This window comes from Leptodactylus fuscus, chromosome 4 (assembly GCF_031893055.1).
Source record: "Leptodactylus fuscus isolate aLepFus1 chromosome 4, aLepFus1.hap2, whole genome shotgun sequence".
In the NCBI taxonomy this organism is placed as follows: Eukaryota; Metazoa; Chordata; class Amphibia; order Anura; family Leptodactylidae; genus Leptodactylus; species Leptodactylus fuscus.
The window spans coordinates 59120265-59134290 of NC_134268.1; positions in this window are offsets into that span (position 1 = coordinate 59120265).

A 14026-nucleotide genomic window follows, 5' to 3' on the forward strand; every position below is an offset into this window, starting at 1 on the left:
AGGTTCCGGCCGTTATCACAAACGACCATGCCTGGGCCCAGGTGCAGCGGCTCAAACCATATTGCCGTCTCATTGAGGAGGGCATCCCTCACCTCGGAGGCAGTGTGCTGTCTGTCCCCCAAGCTGATCAGCTTCAGCACAGCCTGCTGACGTCTACCAACGCCAGTGCTGCAACGTTTCCAACTCGTAGCTGGGGTCAATCTAACAGCGGAGGAGGAGGCGGTGGCGGAGGAGGAGGCGGTAGAGGAGGAGGAGGAGGGGGGTGTTCTTCTCGTGTCCCTGCCAGGAATGTTAGGCGGGGAGACGAGGTACACCGGGCCAGTTTGGGAAGCAGTCCCAGCCTCAACTACATTCACCCAGTGTGCCGTCAGTGAAATGTAGCGTCCCTGTCCGCATGCACTTGTCCACGCGTCGGTGGTCAAGTGGACCTTTGTGCAAAGCGCGGAACTAAGGGCCCGCCTGATGTTGAGTGACACGTGCTGGTGCAAGGCGGGACGGCACACCGGGAGAAGTAGTGACGGGTAGGGACGGCATAGCGAGGTGCCGCAGTTGCCATCAGGTCCAGGAAGGCGGGAGTTTCAACAAGCCGGAACGCCAACATCTCCTGGGCCAGCAGTTTAGCGATGTTGGCGTTCAAGGCTTGCGCGTGTGGGTGGTTAGCAGTGTATTTCTGCCGCCGCTCCAATGTCTGAGAGATGGTGGGTTGTTGTAAAGAAGCGCCTGATGGTGCCTTTGATGGTGCAGGAGAAGGAGATAAGACAGGAACAGGGGAGGATGAGGGAGAAGTCAACAAAGTGGCGGAGGCAGATGAAGTGGTGTCCTGGCTCGTCCTCTGGAGTGCATCGCCAGCACAGTCAGCAGTGGCAGTGGCAGAGGCAGAGGCAGTGGCAGAGGCAGTGGCAGTGGCGTGAACGGCAGGCGGCCTTTGTCCTGCCGTTGCTGCCTGCCACTGATTCCAGTGCTTGGATTCCAAATGACGGCGCATTGAAGTGGTGGACAGGTTGCTCTTCTCAGAGCCCCTAATCAATTTCGAGAGGCAAATTGTGCAGACAACACTATATCTGTCCTCGGCGCATTCCTTGAAAAAACTCCACACCTTCGAGAAACGTGCCCTCGAGGTGGGAGTTTTTCGGGGCTGGGTACGAACTGGAACATCTTGGGAGATTCCGGGTGTGGCCTGGCTTCGCCTAAGCTGCTGACCTCTGCCTCTGCCTCTAGCTACCCTTTTTGGTGCTGCACTTGCCTCAACATCCACACTACTTTCCCCGCTTGACATCCCCCCTGTCCAGGTCGGGTCAGTGTCCTCATCATCCACCACTTCCTCTTCCAACTCCTGTCTCATCTCCTCCTCCCGCACAATGCGCCGGTCAACTGGATGCCCTGACGGCAACTGCGTCACATCATCGTCGATGAGGGTGGGTTGCTGGTTATCCACCACCAAATCGAACGGAGATGGAGGAGACTCTAGTGTTTGAGCATCTGGACACAGATGCTCCTCTGTTAGGTTCGTGGAATCGTGACGTGGAGAGGCAGGTTGAGGGACAATGAAAGGAGCGGAGAACAGCTCTGGGGAGCAGGGACAGTTGGGGTTATTGTTCTGTGAAGCTTGGGAATTTTGGGAGGAAGGAGGACAAGACTGTTGGGTAATAGGAGGAGAGGAGGCAGAGTCTGACTGGCTGCTGGACAATGTGCTGTAAGCGTTCTCTGACAGCCATTGCAAGACCTGTTCCTGGTTCTCGGGCCTACTAAGGTTTGTACCCTGCAGTTTACTTAATGTGGCAAGCAACCCTGGCACTGTGGAGTGGCGCAATGCTTGCTGCCCCACAGGAGTAGGCACGGGACGCCCTGTGGCTTCACTGCTACCTTGCTCCCCAGAACCATTCCCCCGACCTCGCCCACGGCCTCGTCCACGTCCCTTTCCGGGAGCCTTGCGCATTTTGAATTCCCAGTTAGAAATTGGCACTATATACCAGTAGCAAAAATTGTGGGTGCACGTAAGCCCAATATATTCTTTGAATTCCCAGTCAGACAATGGAACTATATACCAGTAGCAAGAAATGAGGGTATTTATAACCCCAATATATTCTTTGAATTACCAGTCAGAAACTGGCACTATATGGCAGTAGCAAGAAATGAGGGTATTTATAACCCCAATATATTCTTTGAATTCCCAGTCAGACAATGGCACTGTATACCAGTAGTAAAAATTGTGGGTGCACGTAACCCCAATATATTCTTTGAATTACCAGTCAGAAACTGGCACTATATGGCAGTAGCAAGAAATGAGGGTATTTGTAACCCCAATATATTCTTTGAATTCCCAGTCAGAAACTGGCACTGTATACCAGTAGTAAAAATTGTGGGTGCACGTAACCCCAATATATTCTTTGAATTCCCAGTCAGACAATGGCACTATATACCAGTAGCAAGAAATGAGGGTATTTATAACCCCAATATATTCTTTGAATTCCCAGTCAGAAACTGGCACTATATGGCAGTAGCAAGAAATGAGGGTATTTATAACCCCAATATATTCTTTGAATTCCCAGTCAGACAATGGCACTGTATACCAGTAGTAAAAATTGTGGGTGCACGTAACCCCAATATATTCTTTGAATTACCAGTCAGAAACTGGCACTATATGGCAGTAGCAAGAAATGAGGGTATTTGTAACCCCAATATATTCTTTGAATTCCCAGTCAGAAACTGGCACTGTATACCAGTAGTAAAAATTGTGGGTGCACGTAACCCCAATATATTCTTTGAATTCCCAGTCAGACAATGGCACTATATACCAGTAGCAAGAAATGAGGGTATTTATAACCCCAATATATTCTTTGAATTACCAGTCAGAAACTGGCACTATATGGCAGTAGCAAGAAATGAGGGTATTTGTAACCCCAATATATTCTTTGAATTCCCAGTCAGAAACTGGCACTGTATACCAGTAGTAAAAATTGTGGGTGCACGTAACCCCAATATATTCTTTGAATTACCAGTCAGAAACTGGCACTATATGGCAGTAGCAAGAAATGAGGGTATTTGTAACCCCAATATATTCTTTGAATTCCCAGTCAGAAACTGGCACTGTATACCAGTAGTAAAAATTGTGGGTGCACGTAACCCCAATATATTCTTTGAATTCCCAGTCAGACAATGGCACTATATACCAGTAGCAAGAAATGAGGGTATTTATAACCCCAATATATTCTTTGAATTACCAGTCAGAAACTGGCACTATATGGCAGTAGCAAGAAATGAGGGTATTTGTAACCCCAATATATTCTTTGAATTCCCAGTCAGAAACTGGCACTGTATACCAGTAGTAAAAATTGTGGGTGCACGTAACCCCAATATATTCTTTGAATTACCAGTCAGAAACTGGCACTATATGGCAGTAGCAAGAAATGAGGGTATTTGTAACCCCAATATATTCTTTGAATTCCCAGTCAGAAACTGGCACTGTATACCAGTAGTAAAAATTGTGGGTGCACGTAACCCCAATATATTCTTTGAATTCCCAGTCAGACAATGGCACTATATACCAGTAGCAAGAAATGAGGGTATTTATAACCCCAATATATTCTTTGAATTACCAGTCAGAAACTGGCACTATATGGCAGTAGCAAGAAATGAGGGTATTTGTAACCCCAATATATTCTTTGAATTCCCAGTCAGAAACTGGCACTGTATACCAGTAGTAAAAATTGTGGGTGCACGTAACCCCAATATATTCTTTGAATTACCAGTCAGAAACTGGCACTATATGGCAGTAGCAAGAAATGAGGGTATTTGTAACCCCAATATATTCTTTGAATTCCCAGTCAGAAACTGGCACTGTATACCAGTAGTAAAAATTGTGGGTGCACGTAACCCCAATATATTCTTTGAATTCCCAGTCAGACAATGGCACTATATACCAGTAGCAAGAAATGAGGGTATTTATAACCCCAATATATTCTTTGAATTCCCAGTCAGACAATGGCACTGTATACCAGTAGTAAAAATTGTGGGTGCACGTAACCCCAATATATTCTTTGAATTCCCAGTCAGAAACTGGCACTATATGGCAGTAGCAAGAAATGAGGGTATTTATAACCCCAATATATTCTTTGAATTCCCAGTCAGACAATGGCACTGTATACCAGTAGTAAAAATTGTGGGTGCACGTAACCCCAATATATTCTTTGAATTACCAGTCAGAAACTGGCACTATATGGCAGTAGCAAGAAATGAGGGTATTTGTAACCCCAATATATTCTTTGAATTCCCAGTCAGAAACTGGCACTGTATACCAGTAGTAAAAATTGTGGGTGCACGTAACCCCAATATATTCTTTGAATTACCAGTCAGAAACTGGCACTATATGGCAGTAGCAAGAAATGAGGGTATTTGTAACCCCAATATATTCTTTGAATTCCCAGTCAGAAACTGGCACTGTATACCAGTAGTAAAAATTGTGGGTGCACGTAACCCCAATATATTCTTTGAATTCCCAGTCAGACAATGGCACTATATACCAGTAGCAAGAAATGAGGGTATTTATAACCCCAATATATTCTTTGAATTCCCAGTCAGACAATGGCACTGTATACCAGTAGTAAAAATTGTGGGTGCACGTAACCCCAATATATTCTTTGAATTACCAGTCAGAAACTGGCACTATATGGCAGTAGCAAGAAATGAGGGTATTTGTAACCCCAATATATTCTTTGAATTCCCAGTCAGAAACTGGCACTGTATACCAGTAGTAAAAATTGTGGGTGCACGTAACCCCAATATATTCTTTGAATTACCAGTCAGAAACTGGCACTATATGGCAGTAGCAAGAAATGAGGGTATTTGTAACCCCAATATATTCTTTGAATTCCCAGTCAGAAACTGGCACTGTATACCAGTAGTAAAAATTGTGGGTGCACGTAACCCCAATATATTCTTTGAATTCCCAGTCAGACAATGGCACTATATACCAGTAGCAAGAAATGAGGGTATTTATAACCCCAATATATTCTTTGAATTACCAGTCAGAAACTGGCACTATATGGCAGTAGCAAGAAATGAGGGTATTTGTAACCCCAATATATTCTTTGAATTCCCAGTCAGAAACTGGCACTGTATACCAGTAGTAAAAATTGTGGGTGCACGTAACCCCAATATATTCTTTGAATTACCAGTCAGAAACTGGCACTATATGGCAGTAGCAAGAAATGAGGGTATTTGTAACCCCAATATATTCTTTGAATTCCCAGTCAGAAACTGGCACTGTATACCAGTAGTAAAAATTGTGGGTGCACGTAACCCCAATATATTCTTTGAATTCCCAGTCAGACAATGGCACTATATACCAGTAGCAAGAAATGAGAGTATTTATAACCCCAATATATTCTTTGAATTCCCAGTCAGACAATGGCACTGTATACCAGTAGTAAAAATTGTGGGTGCACGTAACCCCAATATATTCTTTGAATTCCCAGTCAGAAACTGGCACTATATGGCAGTAGCAAGAAATGAGGGTATTTATAACCCCAATATATTCTTTGAATTCCCAGTCAGACAATGGCACTGTATACCAGTAGTAAAAATTGTGGGTGCACGTAACCCCAATATATTCTTTGAATTACCAGTCAGAAACTGGCACTATATGGCAGTAGCAAGAAATGAGGGTATTTGTAACCCCAATATATTCTTTGAATTCCCAGTCAGAAACTGGCACTGTATACTAGTAGTAAAAATTGTGGGTGCACGTAACCCCAATATATTCTTTGAATTACCAGTCAGAAACTGGCACTATATGGCTGTAGCAAGAAATGAGGGTATTTGTAACCCCAATATATTCTTTGAATTCCCAGTCAGAAACTGGCACTGTATACCAGTAGTAAAAATTGTGGGTGCACGTAACCCCAATATATTCTTTGAATTCCCAGTCAGACAATGGCACTATATACCAGTAGCAAGAAATGAGGGTATTTATAACCCCAATATATTCTTTGAATTCCCAGTCAGACAATGGCACTGTATACCAGTAGTAAAAATTGTGGGTGCACGTAACCCCAATATATTCTTTGAATTCCCAGTCAGAAACTGGCACTATATGGCAGTAGCAAGAAATGAGGGTATTTATAACCCCAATATATTCTTTGAATTCCCAGTCAGACAATGGCACTGTATACCAGTAGTAAAAATTGTGGGTGCACGTAACCCCAATATATTCTTTGAATTACCAGTCAGAAACTGGCACTATATGGCAGTAGCAAGAAATGAGGGTATTTGTAACCCCAATATATTCTTTGAATTCCCAGTCAGAAACTGGCACTGTATACCAGTAGTAAAAATTGTGGGTGCACGTAACCCCAATATATTCTTTGAATTCCCAGTCAGACAATGGCACTATATACCAGTAGCAAGAAATGAGGGTATTTATAACCCCAATATATTCTTTGAATTACCAGTCAGAAACTGGCACTATATGGCAGTAGCAAGAAATGAGGGTATTTGTAACCCCAATATATTCTTTGAATTCCCAGTCAGAAACTGGCACTGTATACCAGTAGTAAAAATTGTGGGTGCACGTAACCCCAATATATTCTTTGAATTACCAGTCAGAAACTGGCACTATATGGCAGTAGCAAGAAATGAGGGTATTTGTAACCCCAATATATTCTTTGAATTCCCAGTCAGAAACTGGCACTGTATACCAGTAGTAAAAATTGTGGGTGCACGTAACCCCAATATATTCTTTGAATTCCCAGTCAGACAATGGCACTATATACCAGTAGCAAGAAATGAGGGTATTTATAACCCCAATATATTCTTTGAATTCCCAGTCAGACAATGGCACTGTATACCAGTAGTAAAAATTGTGGGTGCACGTAACCCCAATATATTCTTTGAATTCCCAGTCAGAAACTGGCACTATATGGCAGTAGCAAGAAATGTGGGTATTTATAACCCCAATATATTCTTTGAATTCCCAGTCAGACAATGGCACTGTATACCAGTAGTAAAAATTGTGGGTGCACGTAACCCCAATATATTCCTTGAATTCCCAGTCAGACAATGGCACTATATACCAGTAGCAAGAAATGAGGGTATTTATAACCCCAATATATTCTTTGAATTACCAGTCAGAAACTGGCACTATATGGCAGTAGCAAGAAATGAGGGTATTTGTAACCCCAATATATTCTTTGAATTCCCAGTCAGAAACTGGCACTGTATACCAGTAGTAAAAATTGTGGGTGCACGTAACCCCAATATATTCTTTGAATTACCAGTCAGAAACTGGCACTATATGGCAGTAGCAAGAAATGAGGGTATTTGTAACCCCAATAGATTCTTTGAATTCCCAGTCAGAAACTGGCACTGTATACCAGTAGTAAAAATTGTGGGTGCACGTAACCCCAATATATTCTTTGAATTCCCAGTCAGACAATGGCACTATATACCAGTAGCAAGAAATGAGGGTATTTATAACCCCAATATATTCTTTGAATTACCAGTCAGACAATGGCACTGTATACCAGTAGTAAAAATTGTGGGTGCACGTAACCCCAATATATTCTTTGAATTCCCAGTCAGAAACTGGCACTATATGGCAGTAGCAAGAAATGAGGGTATTTATAACCCCAATATATTCTTTGAATTCCCAGTCAGACAATGGCACTGTATACCAGTAGTAAAAATTGTGGGTGCACGTAACCCCAATATATTCTTTGAATTACCAGTCAGAAACTGGCACTATATGGCAGTAGCAAGAAATGAGGGTATTTGTAACCCCAATATATTCTTTGAATTCCCAGTCAGAAACTGGCACTGTATACCAGTAGTAAAAATTGTGGGTGCACGTAACCCCAATATATTCTTTGAATTCCCAGTCAGACAATGGCACTATATACCAGTAGCAAGAAATGAGGGTATTTATAACCCCAATATATTCTTTGAATTCCCAGTCAGACAATGGCACTGTATACCAGTAGTAAAAATTGTGGGTGCACGTAACCCCAATATATTCTTTGAATTCCCAGTCAGACAATGGCACTATATACCAGTAGCAAGAAATGAGGGTATTTATAACCCCAATATATTCTTTGAATTCCCAGTCAGACAATGGCACTGTATACCAGTAGTAAAAATTGTGGGTGCACGTAACCCCAATATATTCTTTGAATTCCCAGTCAGAAACTGGCACTATATGGCAGTAGCAAGAAATGAGGGTATTTATAACCCCAATATATTCTTTGAATTCCCAGTCAGACAATGGCACTGTATACCAGTAGTAAAATTTGTGGGTGCACGTAACCCCAATATATTCTTTGAATTACCAGTCAGAAACTGGCACTATATGGCAGTAGCAAGAAATGAGGGTATTTGTAACCCCAATATATTCTTTGAATTCCCAGTCAGAAACTGGCACTGTATACCAGTAGTAAAAATTGTGGGTGCACGTAACCCCAATATATTCTTTGAATTCCCAGTCAGACAATGGCACTATATACCAGTAGCAAGAATTTAGGGTATTTATAACCCCAATATATTCTTTGAATTACCAGTCAGAAACTGGCACTATATGGCAGTAGCAAGAAATGAGGGTATTTGTAACCCCAATATATTCTTTGAATTCCCAGTCAGAAACTGGCACTGTATACCAGTAGTAAAAATTGTGGGTGCACGTAACCCCAATATATTCTTTGAATTACCAGTCAGAAACTGGCACTATATGGCAGTAGCAAGAAATGAGGGTATTTGTAACCCCAATATATTCTTTGAATTCCCAGTCAGAAACTGGCACTGTATACCAGTAGTAAAAATTGTGGGTGCACGTAACCCCAATATATTCTTTGAATTCCCAGTCAGACAATGGCACTATATACCAGTAGCAAGAAATGAGGGTATTTGTAAGCCCAATATATTCTTTGAATTACCAGTCAGAAACTGGCACTATATGGCAGTAGCAAGAAATGAGGGTATTTGTAACCCCAATATATTCTTTGAATTCCCAGTCAGAAACTGGCACTGTATACCAGTAGTAAAAATTGTGGGTGCACGTAACCCCAATATATTCTTTGAATTCCCAGTCAGACAATGGCACTATATACCAGTAGCAAGAAATGAGGGTATTTATAACCCCAATATATTCTTTGAATTCCCAGTCAGACAATGGCACTGTATACCAGTAGTAAAAATTGTGGGTGCACGTAACCCCAATATATTCTTTGAATTCCCAGTCAGAAACTGGCACTATATGGCAGTAGCAAGAAATGAGGGTATTTATAACCCCAATATATTCTTTGAATTCCCAGTCAGACAATGGCACTGTATACCAGTAGTAAAAATTGTGGGTGCACGTAACCCCAATATATTCTTTGAATTACCAGTCAGAAACTGGCACTATATGGCAGTAGCAAGAAATGAGGGTATTTGTAACCCCAATATATTCTTTGAATTCCCAGTCAGAAACTGGCACTGTATACCAGTAGTAAAAATTGTGGGTGCACGTAACCCCAATATATTCTTTGAATTCCCAGTCAGACAATGGCACTATATACCAGTAGCAAGAAATGAGGGTATTTATAACCCCAATATATTCTTTGAATTCCCAGTCAGACAATGGCACTGTATACCAGTAGTAAAAATTGTGGGTGCACGTAACCCCAATATATTCTTTGAATTCCCAGTCAGAAACTGGCACTATATGGCAGTAGCAAGAAATGAGGGTATTTATAACCCCAATATATTCTTTGAATTCCCAGTCAGAAACTGGCACTGTATACCAGTAGTAAAAATTGTGGGTGCACGTAACCCCAATATATTCTTTGAATTACCAGTCAGAAACTGGCACTATATGGCAGTAGCAAGAAATGAGGGTATTTGTAACCCCAATATATTCTTTGAATTCCCAGTCAGAAACTGGCACTGTATACCAGTAGTAAAAATTGTGGGTGCACGTAACCCCAATATATTCTTTGAATTCCCAGTCAGACAATGGCACTATATACCAGTAGCAAGAAATGAGGGTATTTATAACCCCAATATATTCTTTGAATTCCCAGTCAGACAATGGCACTGTATACCAGTAGTAAAAATTGTGGGTGCACGTAACCCCAATATATTCTTTGAATTCCCAGTCAGAAACTGGCACTATATGGCAGTAGCAAGAAATGAGGGTATTTATAAACCCCATATATTCTTTGAATTCCCAGTCAGACAATGGCACTGTATACCAGTAGTAAAAATTGTGGGTGCACGTAACCCCAATATATTCTTTGAATTACCAGTCAGAAACTGGCACTATATGGCAGTAGCAAGAAATGAGGGTATTTGTAACCCCAATATATTCTTTGAATTCCCAGTCAGAAACTGGCACTGTATACCAGTAGTAAAAATTGTGGGTGCACATAACCCCAATATATTCTTTGAATTACCAGTCAGAAACTGGCACTATATGGCAGTAGCAAGAAATGAGGGTATTTGTAACCCCAATATATTCTTTGAATTCCCAGTCAGAAACTGGCACTGTATACCAGTAGTAAAAATTGTGGGTGCACGTAACCCCAATATATTCTTTGAATTCCCAGTCAGACAATGGCACTATATACCAGTAGCAAGAAATGAGGGTATTTATAACCCCAATATATTCTTTGAATTCCCAGTCAGACAATGGCACTGTATACCAGTAGTAAAAATTGTGGGTGCACGTAACCCCAATATATTCTTTGAATTCCCTGTCAGAAACTGGCACTATATGGCAGTAGCAAGAAATGAGGGTATTTATAACCCCAATATATTCTTTGAATTCCCAGTCAGACAATGGCACTGTATACCAGTAGTAAAAATTGTGGGTGCACGTAACCCCAATATATTCTTTGAATTACCAGTCAGAAACTGGCACTATATGGCAGTAGCAAGAAATGAGGGTATTTGTAACCCCAATATATTCTTTGAATTCCCAGTCAGAAACTGGCACTGTATACCAGTAGTAAAAATTGTGGGTGCACGTAACCCCAATATATTCTTTGAATTCCCAGTCAGACAATGGCACTATATACCAGTAGCAAGAAATGAGGGTATTTATAACCCCAATATATTCTTTGAATTCCCAGTCAGACAATGGCACTGTATACCAGTAGTAAAAATTGTGGGTGCACGTAACCCCAATATATTCTTTGAATTCCCAGTCAGAAACTGGCACTATATGGCAGTAGCAAGAAATGAGGGTATTTATAACCCCAATATATTCTTTGAATTCCCAGTCAGACAATGGCACTGTATACCAGTAGTAAAAATTGTGGGTGCACGTAACCCCAATATATTCTTTGAATTACCAGTCAGAAACTGGCACTATATGGCAGTAGCAAGAAATGAGGGTATTTGTAACCCCAATATATTCTTTGAATTCCCAGTCAGAAACTGGCACTGTATACCAGTAGTAAAAATTGTGGGTGCACGTAACCCCAATATATTCTTTGAATTCCCAGTCAGACAATGGCACTATATACCAGTAGCAAGAAATGAGGGTATTTATAACCCCAATATATTCTTTGAATTACCAGTCAGAAACTGGCACTATATGGCAGTAGCAAGAAATGAGGGTATTTATAACCCCAATATATTCTTTGAATTCCCAGTCAGAAACTGGCACTGTATACCAGTAGTAAAAATTGTGGGTGCACGTAACCCCAATATATTCTTTGAATTCCCAGTCAGACAATGGCACTGTATACCAGTAGTAAAAATTGTGGGTGCACGTAACCCCAATATATTCTTTGAATTCCCAGTCAGACAATGGCACTATATACCAGTAGCAAGAAATGAGGGTATTTATAACCCCAATATATTCTTTGAATTCCCAGTCAGACAATGGCACTGTATACCAGTAGTAAAAATTGTGGGTGCACGTAACCCCAATATATTCTTTGAATTACCAGTCAGAAACTGGCACTATATGGCAGTAGCAAGAAATGAGGGTATTTGTAACCCCAATATATTCTTTGAATTCCCAGTCAGAAACTGGCACTGTATACCAGTAGTAAAAATTGTGGGTGCACGTAACCCCAATATATTCTTTGAATTCCCAGTCAGACAATGGCACTATATACCAGTAGCAAGAAATGAGGGTATTTATAACCCCAATATATTCTTTGAATTACCAGTCAGAAACTGGCACTATATGGCAGTAGCAAGAAATGAGGGTATTTATAACCCCAATATATTCTTTGAATTCCCAGTCAGAAACTGGCACTGTATACCAGTAGTAAAAATTGTGGGTGCACGTAACCCCAATATATTCTTTGAATTCCCAGTCAGACAATGGCACTGTATACCAGTAGTAAAAATTGTGGGTGCACGTAACCCCAATATATTCTTTGAATTCCCAGTCAGACAATGGCACTATATACCAGTAGCAAGAAATGAGGGTATTTATAACCCCAATATATTCTTTGAATTACCAGTCAGAAACTGGCACTATATGGCAGTAGCAAGAAATGAGGGTATTTATAACCCCAATATATTCTTTGAATTCCCAGTCAGAAACTGGCACTGTATACCAGTAGTAAAAATTGTGGGTGCACGTAACCCCAATATATTCTTTGAATTCCCAGTCAGACAATGGCACTATATGGCAGTAGCAAAAATAGTGGGTGTATATAGCCCCAATTCTATTGCTAGGGGACTTGCAGGGTATTTCTGGGGTGAAGGTGGGGGGGCACACCGTTGGAACGGGTATCGGGGGTATATATCGGGTATACGGAATACACTGACAGTGTATTCCATTCAGGATCCTGGGAAAGCTGGGTTGCGGCGATTGAGCCCGTCAGTGCCACGTTACACTGACAAGCTTCTCCCTGGAATTTAGCTCTTACAAGAGCTGTTGTGGTTGTCTTCTCCTTCCTATCTAGCCTGTCCCTGCCTACCCAGAATCTAAGCCCTAGCTAGCTGGACGGAAACCTCCGTCCTCGGTGAATTGCAAGCTCAGAATGACGCAAACCTGGGCGGCGCTGTTCTTTTAAATTAGAGGTCACATGTTTTCGGCAGCCAATGGGTTTTGCCTACTTTTCTCAACGTCACCGGTGTCGTAGTTCCTGTCCCACCTACCCTGCGCTGTTATTGGAGCAAAAAAGGCGCCAGGGAAGGTGGGAGGGGAATCGAGTAATGGCGCACTTTACCACGCGGTGTTCGATTCGATTCGAACATGCCGAACAGCCTAATATCCGATCGAACATGAGTTCGATAGAACACTGTTCGCTCATCTCTACTGGCGAGCAGCTGATACACCCGGTCTCCTGCCTTCACAACATCATGTATCAGCTCAGTGATATCATATGACTGCGCCAGCCCACAGGAGCAATGTGTAGAGGGTGCACCAGCACTCGATAACACAGCTCACCACAGCAGCTTGGGTACAGGAGAATCTCCCTGAGTGCATGAGCAAGACTCTTGGACAACAAGCAGAACAATTGGTATATTAACTCCTTAACCTCCTGCACAGCAAACACCTATATAGTAACAAAGTTCAATGAGTGATCTCCGCGGCCACATGGGTTGCAAGGCTTCTGGGATACGATCAAACGGACCGTGTACACGGACAACGGAGCACTGGACACAGGTGAGTATGTTTATTTATTTTTTTTATGTTACATTTCTCCCCTGTCCCTTGGTAATTTTTCCTATTCCTGCAGAATCCCTTTAACTGAGCCTTTATGCCATCATGAATATTATGTTCCTATGCATTATGAATATATCACCATGTGGTTTGTTTCTCTGGTATCACGGAAAACCACATGGTATGGTATAGTGCTGTTTCTTCTTTATTGGTGCTATGAGTAATTGTGTTAACTAGAGGAATATTGTTAACATGTCCCTTATACCGCGCAGTGGACACAGTAGCAAAGAAAACAAGGCACTTCCAGAGCAGCTGCTTTTCTCCATTCCTTCCCACCTAAATACTTATTTTCAGTAGATTGTATATTCTCTAAAAGGATTTGTGCAGGAAAGCCTAGTGACACCTCTGCTATCTATCTGTGGGGTT